Source organism: Trichechus manatus, unplaced genomic scaffold (genome assembly GCF_000243295.1).
Source record: "Trichechus manatus latirostris isolate Lorelei unplaced genomic scaffold, TriManLat1.0 scaffold00106, whole genome shotgun sequence".
NCBI classification, from domain to species: domain Eukaryota; kingdom Metazoa; phylum Chordata; class Mammalia; order Sirenia; family Trichechidae; genus Trichechus; species Trichechus manatus.
The window spans coordinates 9474452-9487699 of record NW_004444042.1 but is presented as its reverse complement, the minus strand read 5'-3'; positions in this window follow the sequence as shown (position 1 = coordinate 9487699).

Below are 13248 nucleotides of genomic sequence, written 5' to 3'. Positions count from 1 at the left end.
GCACTGAAAGCATTGGCAAAAAAACAAGGCTCCAGGAATTGACAAAAAAACCAAATGAGATATTTCAACAAATGGATGCAACTCTGAAAGTGCTTATTTGTCTATGCCAAGAAATTTGGAAGACAACTATCTGGCCAATCCACTGAAGAGATACATGTTTATGCCTATTCCCAGGAAAGGTGATGCAACCAAGAGCAGAAATTATCAAACAATATCATTAATATCACACGCAAGTAAAATTTTGCTGAAGATCTTTTCAAAAGCAGCTGCAGCAGCATATTGACAGGGAACTGTCAGAAATTCAAGTCAGAATCAGAAGAGGACGTGGAATGAGAGACGTCGTTGTTGATATCAGATGGATCCTGGCTGAAAGCAGAGAATACCAGAAAGATGTTTACCTGTGTTTTATTGACTATGCAAAGGCATTCAACTGTGTGGATCATAACAGATTATGGATAATATTGTGAAGAATGGGAATTCCAGAACACTTAATTGTGCTCATGAGGAACCTGTACACACATCAAGAGGCAGTCGTTTGACCAGAACAAAGGGATACTGTATGGTTTAAAGCCAGGAAAGGGGTGCATCAGGATTGTAGCCTTTTACCATACTTTTTCAACCTGGATGCTGAGCAAATAATTCAAGAAGCTGGACTATATGAAGAACGCAGCATCAGGATTGGAGGAAGACTCATTAACAACCATGCAGATGACACAACCTTGCTTGCTGAAAGCCAAGAGGGCTTGAAGCACTTACTGATGAAGATCAAAGACCACAGCCTTCAGTATGGATTACGCCTCAACATGAAGAAAACAGAGATCCTTACAATTGAACCAATAAGCAACATCATGATAAACAGAGAAAAGATTGAAGTTGTCAAGGATTTCATTTTACTTGGATCCACAACACCCATGGAAGCAGCAGTCAAGAAATCAGATGATTCATCGCACTGGGCAAATCTGGTGCAAAAGACTTCTTTAAAGTATTGAAAAGCAAAGATGTCACCATGAAGACCAAGGTGTACCTAACCCAAGCCATGGTGTTTTCAATCACCTCATATGCATGTGAAAGCTGGACGATGAATAAGAAAAGACCAAAGAAGAACTGATGCCTTTGAATTGTGGTGTTGGTGAAGAATATTGAATATACCATGGACTGCCAAAAGAATGAACAAATCTGTCTTGGAATAAGTACAACCAGAATGTCTCTTAGAAGCAAGAATGGCAAGACTACATCTCACATACTTTGGACATGTTATTAGGAGGGATCAGTCCCTGGAGAAGGACATCATGTTTAAGCAGAAGGTCAGTGAAAAACAGGAAGACTCTCAAAGAGATGGATTGACATTAGTGGCTGCCAACAATGGGCTTAAACATAACAATTTTGAGGATGGCACCGGTCTGGGCAGTTGTTCCATTCTGTTGTACATAGGGTCGCTATGAGTCAGAATCACTCAATGGCATCTAAAAATGACAATTTAGCCAGTCTGTGTTTTTATACTATATAGATGATTTACTTGTGTGTTCTAACTCTCTTAAGAGAATTGCCTAAAAGACAGTGTGCTATTACAGCACCTGACAACCGGAAGGCATTAAAGGAAAAGTTACAATTAGCTCAACCCTCTGTGAAATACCTGGGTCACATCATTCTCTTGGCAGGTGTTTCCATTGACCCTAAAAGGAAAGAAGCTATCTTAGCCTATCCCATTACTAACATAGAACAATTAAGAGGTTTCCTTGGACTCTGGATATTGCAGAACCTGGATTCCCTTTTTTTTTTTTTTTTCCACTTGCTCAGTCTCTATATCTATGTTTGGAGGTCTCTGAATCTGATCCTTTTCAGCTGAAGGGAAGAAGAAAAGGAGGCCATAATAAATTTTAAATAATCCTTAAGCTATACCCCAGCATTAAGATTTCTAAATTATGACCTAGATTTCTCTCTTTATGTACATGAACTTTCAGGCAATGATTTCGGGGTCCTTACACAGAAACATGGAGACCACCAGAGGCCTGTAGGTTATTATAGTTTACAACTCTATCTTGTGGTCAGGGGTTACCCACCTTGCTTTCAAGCAGTAGCAGCCACTGCCAAACTACTAGAAACCACCATGGACATTATTTTAGGGAAATTGATGTTTATATACATCATGCTGTATCTGCTATTCTTAACTCAGCCTTGACCCAACATCTCTCTGCCAATAGGCTCATCTCTTATGAAGTTTTGCTTTTGGCTGCTTCCAATATATGGCTATACATGGTAACATGTAGGGCTATACATGGCAACTAGTTTAAACCCAGCCACTTACTCCCTGACCAAAAGGAGGAGAACTACTTGCCTCATGACTGTTTAGACTTAACAGACCATTATCTCCTAGAAAAGATCTAAAGGAGACTCTATTATCAAACCCTGATCTAGTTTTATTTGTTGATGGGTCTTATTTAAAACCGGACCCAACTAGCCCTAGTCATCAAGCAGGATATGCAGTCACCACTTCTACCACGGTCCTGTAGAGTCAGGCCCTTCCTAAGGCCACTTCATCCCAGCAAACTGAACCAAAAGACTCTGACCAAGGCCTGTCAAATAGCCTCCAAAGGTCCATGACGGTTTACACGGATTCAAGGTATGATTTTGGGATATTCCACGATTTTGGAATGCTTTGGAAATCGGATTCCTGACCTCCTCCAGATCTGCTGTTAAAAATAGTAAATAGCCAATCTGTTAGAAGCCTTATTGCTTCCCTCTGAAGTTGCAGTGATTAAAATTCAGGCTCATCAGCCAAAAGGGGCTCCTCAGACTGAGGAAACTTAAATAACCTACCTAGCTGATCAAGCTGCTAAGAGACCTGCCTCTACCATCATTCTCACTTCTGTTATTGCCAGAAACAACTGTTACATTTGTAACAATGATGATTGGCTATGCCTGATAGATTATTAATCAAAGATTCTACTAGTGATGGGATTGTCTGGCACAATCTTGTGAGCCACCCACTTATGGCTCCAGATATAGAAAAAGAAAAATGGGAAACGGAAGACTGTCAGATAAACCGGAACACTCACACCTGGGAAGGATCCAATCAGAAGCCTATCCTTCCAAAATCTTTGCATATTCCTTTAGCTCACACCTTACATGTGAAATCACTTAGGGAGAGAAAAAATGGTCGATTTACTGAAAAAATATTGGTAGATTTTTTTGGAGCTGCAGAACATGTCACTTCTGTGCTCCCTTTGCCCACTATATAATCGCAGTAAACATTTGAAGTCCTCACCAGGCCAATATGCATTATCTTCTGGTCTCATGTTAGAAGGGCCACTTGATTTTATCCAACTACGTCCATCAAATGGATATAAACCTGTTCTAGTCATGATTTGTTTATTTTCTCACTGAGTGAAATTTTTCCCTTGCAGGACACTACTGCTACCTTTGTGGCCAAGAAACTTTTAGAAAATATCATTCCCACTTGGGGGCACATCAAAAACTCTACAGTGATCAAGGGACACATTTCACTGGGCAAATACAGGAAGTTTGTATATTAAAGTTTTTCCTGTTTTTCAGAGATTGCACGGCTCTTACCATCCTCAGTCTTCAGGACTGGTGGAAAGTACAAATGGAATAATCCAAACCCAGCTTGCTAGTTATGCAAATTTCTAGACTTCCTTGGACTAAGATATTGCCTTTAGTCCTTTTAAACTTAAGATCTATATCATCTGGAGCTCATAAGCTCACACCTGATGAAATAAATCACTGAAGACCAACATACTTGCCATATTTTGCTTATGAAAGTTCCAACCTAGTTCAGCCAGTTTTTTAAGAATAGTGTCAATCTTTGATGCACTGTTCTAAAACTTATTCATCACAGACCAGGGAAAATTTCAAAGGAAGTCATTCCTGAGTCTCTACCCCCACCCAAAATTTCTACAGGTGACTTCATATATTGGAAGAGACATCACGTCAAGCATTCTCTTAAATCCTGGTAGACAGGACCTTATCAAGTGCTTCTTACCAACCCTTGTGCTGCCAAGCATGGAGGAATAAAATTCTAGATTCACCTGTTAACAACTAAAGAAATCCAAGGAACCAACTTGGACTTGCAGGCCTACCGGGGACTTAAGGTAACCTTCAAACATGCCCAGGGCCAGAAACAGATAGTGCTGGGAGTAGATGGTTGATCCAAGAACACATAGCAAGAACTCGTGCAGGCTCTTGGAGTTATTGGACTCTTTGATCCTAACAGATTGTTTAATACTCATTGCCTTTGATATTGTATTGTTTAATAAACTTGAATTCCTCAACTGGTAAGAATAACTCATGCAAGTCACTTATGCAGACGTGTTTGCCTTTGCTTTTATTATAGCTATTCTTATGTTGATAGCTGTTTGCTTTTGCTTTTATTATAGCCATTCTTATGTTGATAGCTGTATTACGCTTTATATTCATTTAATTCTCTGCAACTCTTAGTATAATTACCCTTTACTTAATATTACTTTGCATTTGAGACTGCTCTGTTTTGTCAACTGAGCTTTGTTCTCTAGTGGTACTTTACTCCTCCCATGCAAATAATTGGAAGGACCTGTTTTGTTCTAGCAATTATTTTTATGTTATTTACTTTATTTCCCTCTACTATGAAGGTGTGTGTGTGTGTGTGTGTGTTGTGTGCATGCTTTCTTTTATTACTCTAACTCCCATTAACACTTCGAAAGAGAATGCCTTTATTAAGTTAGCACAATCAGTAGAGCTAGTGCTGGCAATTTGACAAATTGTTGGATATGTCACTCCTCTCCACAGTGCATGCAAGATCATTCTAACCCCTTTGCTACTCCAGTTTTTGATTACGGATATATACCGAATGCTACTGTAGATTTTGAAAGACCTTTCAGAAGAGTCATATGCATAAAACTGTGGCATACTCCAGAGCTATCCATTTACCCATTAGTACCTTGCTTTAATCTTACTCAATTTGGCTAAACCTCAGTATTTTGAATGTTCCCTTTGTTAGTACATTCAATATTATTCCAGATTAATTACTGATTGTGTTACAAGTTATCAAACTTTACTGATATGTGAAAAATTCTGAAGCCACCTAGAATTCAGTGAGCTATCCATTTGCAGCAACTCATTGACTGAAAGTTGGCTTGAAAAGGTAAACCAAGCTATCCCCTTTCCAAATAAACATAGGGGAAGGCATGGTTTGTGTTCCATATGGATATGTTTTTCTATGTGGAAGATCTGATTATTTTAGAAAGGATTTCAATATTAACCCATATATACATGGACTTTCTCCTGTTTACATGGCTGGAACATGTAGGGGCAATGGACCCTACAAGCCTTAGGAGTCCCACTAGATATTCATATGATGACAGCTTATCTTGGACAAGTGAATTAAAATTTCTAACTATCCAGAAAAGAGAACTCACAATCCAGGACAACCCATCAGTGATAGGCCTGAATGGGATTGGTCTTTTCTTTGAGCGATGGTCCCCACATTGAGTATATTGTAATTAGAAAAATCCATTTGCAAACTGCCAGCTACCATGGCCTGCTAAAGAATTAGCAGGATTAATTGTACTTATCAGGAACCACAACAAAACCTACAGAGTAAACGGTATTATTTGGAAGCAGACTCCTGAAGCTACTTATAGAAAAACAGATGGTAACACAATCACCTTTGCAGAATACTACAAGAAGCAATATATGAAGAGGCCACTCATTTAACACAGCCACTTCTGATCAGCAAGGACAAACAGAAGAACCACCAAAAGGGCACAACATCACAGACTATATTGCTGATTCCTGAGATATGCTATCTGACAGGTCTAACAGACAAGTTGCGTAAAGACTACAGGATGAGTGGAGCAACGCACCATCAATGAGCTCTGTCTCAAGGTAGCACCTGGTAGTGGCACAGACCATGCACTGCAAAAAGCTAACACAGAACCTTCCCAGAGAGGTACACTGCACGACATATCACTTTGTTTGGAGAGTGAAGAAATTACAGCCTTTCCCAATCTGTATATGCAACAAATTATTTCCAAGCCATCACTTAACAACCCAACATTTTGTCAGATTCTTCAGCCATACCAAACCTAAAAACTTTGAGTTTTTACAATTTTCGAATGGCAAAGGAAAAGCCAGGAACCATATCCAGGGAAGCACTATTCAAACCTATTTAATAGTCTAGATCAGATTGGTACTTGAAACTTTAAAAGGTTCTTAGACAACGGGAAGGAGCCTAGGAAAAGAGTAAGGTCTATAGCCAACCATGATCAAACATGAGAAGGAAGCATTGTACCATGAAAGACAAGAATGTTTATTGCTAGCAGAGCTTTTCATATGGAACAGAAACATAACCCTATAATCCTATGTGTTTTCTGTTCTCCATTTCCTGCCCGTCTTCAAAAAACTTGGCTTGGTACTTGTGTCACCCTATAAGATCTGAAGGTTTGGAAGCTTCCGGGCCCTTCCAGAGACTCCAGTATGGCTGATTAATGCTATTAAACACAGAAAATAGAAGGGTGATGCCACCAGCCCTGTCGCTTTGTTTCTGACAGCTTTAGGCTTTTGACCCTTGATCTACTACAGCCCAGTTACCTCTGACCCAGTGAGCTTCCCCTTTCCCTTCTAACCCTGTTTTTCTCTGGTTGGCCTAATCCTAAGCCTCTATTTCCCCTCTGACTTTCCTCCTTTCATCTCCTGCCTACCTTAGCTTATTGGGGTGTCATGGATTGAATTGTGTCCCCCAAAATATCTGTAAACTTGGCTAGGTTATGATTCCCAGTATTATGTGATTGCCTACTGTTTTATCATCTGAAGTGATTTCCCTATGTGTTGTAAATGATATCACTATGCTGTAATAAGATGGATTAGCAGCAGTTATACTGATGAGGTCTAAAAGATTAGATAACGTCTTAAGCCAATCTCCTTTGATATATAAAAGAGAGAAGCAAGCAGAGACACATGGGAACCTCATACCACCAAGAAAGCAGTGCCGGGAGGAGAGCGCATCCTTTGGACCTGAGGTTCCTGTGCAGAGAATCTGCTGGACCAAGGGAAGATTGATGACATGGACCTTCCTCCAGAGCCAACAGAGAAAGCGTTCCCCTGGAGCTGACACCCTGAATTTGGACTTGTAGCCTATTAGACTGTGAGAGAATAACTTTCTCTTTGTTAAAGCCATCCACTTATAGCAACACTAGATGACTAAGACATAGGGGTTTAGGGGTGACTGTTGCTGAAGAAGAGCTGGAGCCCATAGAGAAGAGAAGTTGTCCCCTAGCCCTCCCCACACCCCTACTATGAAAAAAGTTTAATTGCTCTTTTGCAAACTCTAGATCTAGCCCAGACACAGACCGATTCTGCCCCTAGGGAAGCCCAGAGTAAGGTCAGGTGGAACTTCCTGCCCAAAGTGGGCAATCAAACAGATAGGAGCAGCATAGTATTTCAGTACCAATACTCACAAGGTCTCAAAAGCTGACTGATCTGCAGAGAGTCCTTGCAGCTCCCTTCCAGCCCAGCATATTACTCTGTTAACACAATCCAGCTCCCCTAATCCACAAGCTCTGGAGGTGCCTGATACTTCTTGGAAATTTTTCTCCATAACGTCATACTCTAAGCCCATCTATGAGTTTCTGGAAGTGGTCGATCTCCTCTGACAACATTCTCACCTGGTTCACGGGGGTAGGGATCCCCACAGCACATCAGTATATATTTTCAGTGGCATTTGAGTGGTTTAGAGTCTAAGACAGTAGCAGATGCTAACTGCCTCCCAAAGACCTGGGCCTGGGGCCCTCCAAAGGGACTGCCAAACCACCATTGTAGGTCTGATCAGACACACAGGTCTTACCACTGTATGGGCACCCTGTAGCTTCTTTCATCTCAATAAGATGCAATGCCATCAACTCCATCCAGGCCCAAGAGCTAACCCACCTTCTCAGCCAGAAGTCTCCAACCTTAAGTTCCTCTAGAATGAAGATGCCAATATGCAACAAAGTAGTCATCCTTCACCTGTGGTCCCAAATCCAGTAGCTCCTTCTATGGCTTTTCTGAAGTGCCAGACCTAAACTTTGCCCAAGAGATAGAGGCATCTCAAAGGGACATGGATATCCAACCAGTTGGATCTTGTGGATGCCAGACACAGAGGCACCAGGGCACAGTCTTGGGCCCCAGACTCTCCAAGTTGAAGGTACCCCTTTGCTGAGAGTAAGAGGCCTTGAAGGACTCACAAGGGTCCCTGATATCCCTTCCATTCAGCCATTAGTTTTGAGGCCTCTGAGGCATACTTCCTGCCTGTCTAATTACTCAAGGAACCAACTCTTATCTACATCAAATCATTCAAGGGTATCAAAGTAAACATACCAACATTTGCTGACTCCAGCTGTGAGCTAACACTGACTAGACCAGCCCCGACTTTGGTGAGACCAAGACAGGCTCCTCATTCCTTCTGTGAATGTATGGCAAAACTCATTATTATTCTGAAATCAGGACTATGTCCAGAATCTGATGCTTTGGGGAGAAGGCTAAAATCTACAGATCAAGGTAGTTTCCTTCCTTTAATGCTGGGAGAAATTCATGACTCTACAATAGTAGATAGTGACCAAACACAGAAAGATACTGCCCTAGAAGAGGATGGGCATCTGTAAGAGTACAAGACGATGGATCCTGAAAGAGTCCCCATGGCTAAGGCAAGGGATAACTGAATGGGAAGACAACTCAACCTGATCAAGCAAGCTGAAGCTAGCTGGTCTTCATCCAAACCACAGGCTGTTCTCTTCAGGTCCTGGACACTATAGTCTTAGGATTCTTTCAGAACTACCGTATATATCTGAAAGACTATTTCCCACAAAGATTTAAAAAATATGAACAGGCTGCCCAGCACAAGCTGTTCACCATCAAACTTGGCAACATCCAGACACCTTATGGCATTGTCCTAGAATACTCACAAACGTGAAGAATTCCAGCTTTAGGGATTCTTATAGAACTTGGCCAGTTTTACCCTTTTAAGGGCACTGGCATTTGCACATTGTGTTCCTACTACATTTTCTGCCCCTGAAGTTTTATCGGCAAGCATTTTAGCCACTTTAGCATGTTGTTGTAGTGGAAACTGGTGCAACTGCCTAAAAAATAAGAATGTTGGTCTGCAACACATTTGAGTGTTAAGAGCCATTTACATGCAGAGATATTTCCCAGAGTGATTGTGTGAAACTTTGGTGTCTTGGCTTCTGTACAGTGAGATAATGCTTGCAAGTAAGTTTACTATTTTCTTTGTGTTATTGGAAGGTATGGTTACCAGCATTCCAAAATATTCAAGTAGATGAGTTATTCTGGGGTGAAAACAGTTTGTGATGCACTACCTGGGCCATGAGATCTATATGTACCGAGTATATGATGTGCTTCATGGAACTGAAATGGCCCACTTGCATTAGTGACCTCCCTGATGACATCTTTTATAACATGCTCACCTCCCTGATGACATCTGATACGATACAAATCACTTCTATAATGAGCCCTGCTGTAAGCAGCCAAACAGTTAAAAGGGGAGTTGCCTTGTGTATATAATGGACGTTTCAAGCAAGGCTCACTCTCTCTGGATCCTGTATCCAGCTCAGCATATGACCTCCGATTCTTGGAACTTGAGCTAGCAGGCTATCATCTGACCTACCAATTCTGGGATTCTCCAGCAGCCCTGCGAGCCAACAGCTTGTTGTTTGTCCTGTCAATTGTAGGTTTGTCAACTCCTGCAACCACATAAGTCAGGAGAAGACTCTAGCCTGACACCTGACCTGACCCACATTGGGATTTGCCAGCCTCCACAAATGTGTGAGTCATTTCCTTGAAGTAAATCCCTCTTATGTATATATACACATAGTTTCTCTGGAGAACGCAGCCTAAGACATTTTGGTGCTGCTTTCATTTGCCACTAGGTAAGGTACAGGTTTTCTTGCTGGCCTTGTTAGTCATTTTTTCCTGACACACTCCTCTTTCAGAAATGATTTCTTACAGGCTTAGAGTCACGCCTGAAGAAATTTTAGAGCGAATAGTTTCTCCATCAAGTGATGATAATGATTCTGAGGATGATGGTGACAAAATATCTTGGAGGACAGTGGGGAAAATTCTGAGACGGTATGTGAACAAGTTGCCTCAGAGGAGCCTATCCCTCCTGGGGAATCTGAAGCTCATTGTGATGATAAACAATGACAGTGAAATTGTATCAGAGGATGATGGGTCAGTCAATGCAGAAGAAAGGGATCAACAAGAAGAAAACGAAGGGAAATGGTACGAAGACATCTCCTATTTTGAACAGATAATGAGCTTGCTTAAGCAAGATCCTGAAGTTCACAAGAATTGACGTGAAGAAACTAGAGTTCTTGTCTATCTTTACAGAAAAGATGTTGGAAAACACAAAAGTACAAATGAATCTGTATGCAACCCAGGAGAAAAGTATAAAGACTGGAATCCTACAACTACAGAGGAGATAAAGACATTCATTGCTGTGCATATTAACAACGGGTATGGGCATCTTGCTGCAGACCAACTGTATTGGTCCAGTGACCCCTCCTTTCTTAGTATTCTCATTCTACAATGTGACTAACACTCGATTCAAGAAACTGACCCAGAACACACACTGCAATGACAATTCAATAGCCGCGTCCAAAGGACAACCTGGCTACGACTGGCTTCACAAACCGTGCCCTATTATCAATGCTCTCAACAGTCCTCTAAAGGAAGTGTATGTGCCATCAAGTACCATGGCAGTTGATAAATACATGGTGCCATTTAAGGGCCTTTTATCAATAAAGCAGTACATGCCAATGAAGCCAGTCAAGCGAGGATACAAAGTTTGGTTCTTGGCTGACTCATACTGGCCTGGTAAGTAACTTTGAAATCCATTCTGAGAAAACATCATGGGCAGTAACTGTTCACTCTCCCTCAGTGAGACTCTTATGCTTGGACTACGCAACTCATACAACCATTCCCACAGGCTCATTGCCTTCGACAATTTCTTTACTTCTTATTGATTGATGAAAACCACGCATAACAGGGGACTGTTTTCTGTGGGCACAGTGTGACCAATTCGAAAGGACCTACCAAAAATTCTGAGGAGTAAAGATAAGTTACAGCAAGGAGAATCTAAGTTTCAATGAAGGGGTATGTGTTGGTAGTAAAGTGGCAGGACAAACCTGTGATAGTTTTGTCCGCTTTCCACAATCCAAAGGACATCACTACCATTAAAAACAAAGATGTCTCCTCCTCAGTAATCACATGTCCAAAAGCAGATGAATACAATGCAGTTATGGGAAGAGTGGATCGCTTTGACCAGATGCGCAATTGGAAGACACTCTGGCAAATGATGGCATCGATTGCTATATTTAGTTTTTCACATGGCCATTGTAAACAGTTTTGTAATGTGAGAATGTAACGAGAGGCAAATGTGACCAACTGTCCCCTCAGGATTGCTCTCATGAGACAGCCTGCTATAGCCTGGGAAACCAAAAGCAGAGGAAGACCCTCCCATGTCACCAGGAAAAAGTCTGGAGCCAGCAGTGTGCCCAATAATGTCCGGGTCAGTAAGGATGGAAAGCATCTCCCAGTCAAGACAACCAGACGATGCAGCACTCAAAGAATAACTGAATAATTATGTGCAGAAAGTGCAAAGTGCTTTTATGTATCATCCCTTGTTTTCTGAAGGTTTCACACAAAATCAAACTGATAACAATTATGTGCAGAAAGTACAATGTTTTAGTATTTCATGTGTATTTCTGGAAAGTTGAGTAAGATATTTTATGGCTCAAGTGTAACCAGAAATGTGATGCATGTTCTGGGCCATGGAACTGATAGGTACTGAGTTTGTGATGTACTTCATGGAACAAGGGATCGATACAGCCTGCTTACAATTGGCACATTTTTTCAAATAAAAAACTACCAACAATGATTCAGCATCCAATTCCACTATCGAAAAAACATGGCATCCCAAAAAAATTCTGAAAAAAAATTAATTCATCCTTAAATTACTCAGGCTTAGATGTTCACTGAAACTGGGAAATATATGAATAGTAAGTTACTTTGGAGCCAACATTATCTGTGAAGGATCACGTTTGAGCAGGACTGAGTCCAAGCATGCCTATTGCTGCTCCATAGCATGTAAGGGGTGAGAACATCATCAACGTGGGCTGTCTGAGAAGGTGGCACCCAGCAGGTACACCGCCTGTGCACTGCCAGAAGGCAGTACAGGAACTTCCCAGAGAGGTATAAGATGAAGGCAGGTCCTTGCATTTAATTCAGGGAGAAATCATGACTATGAGACAGTGGACAGTGACTAGGCACAGAGAAGGATACTGCCCTAGAAGACAATGAGCATCAGCGAGTAAGTTCACAAGACAACAGCACCTAGAAGAGTACCCATGGCTAAGACAAGGGATCACTGAACAGGGGGACAACTCAACCTGACCAAGTCAGCTTGAAGGCAGCAGTGACAAAGCTGTGTAGCTGACGCCACATATAAACTCTTATTAGGGGCAGCATAGGGCCAGGCACAAGACAGAAGAGTCCCAATCCAGCCTGTGGTCCCATTAAGTCTTCGAGACACAGAAGGTAAGAAAAACCAGGTGAAAGTATCCCAAATGGACCCACATCACAGGACAGCAGGAAGTGTGTGTGTGGGAAGACTTTCAAGATGAAGAATGCACCTCGAGACAAACAGGGAACAGAGCTCCCTGCTGAAACATCCAGGGGAGAAGAGGGAAGATGCCTGCAAGGAGACCCCACAGCTCAAGTGAAGTCTACAGCAAAGCACCTATAAGGAAGGAAAGATAAGATCTAGAAGGAAGGTGTGATACTGTAGCCCTCATTACCCCTCTAGAATTGGCCATACTCTGGCTACTATGAGCCAGTCAATTACACCCATACAATCACATAGCCAGCTGTATTCCTTGTCTTGCTAAGGACAAGAACTTTTCAGGACCAAATTTAAGACTGGACTTCAAGGATGTCAAAGGACAGATCTGCTTCCCCTGATTCATAATCCGCAGATGCTGATTCTAGAAATAATCTTTCAGGTATGACAGAAGAAACTCAAGTTTTGTCCTGACTAGGTTGACCAACAGCCAAGCTTAGGAAAGGATTCTAGACTTAAAATTTTCTCCCCATAGACCCAGGAGTTGTCTTGTATATACCTGTATAGTCTTGGATACACCTGTATAGTAGATCCCTATCAATGGGGATGGTACCAAGTCCCAGTCCTGGCCATGACCTAAGACT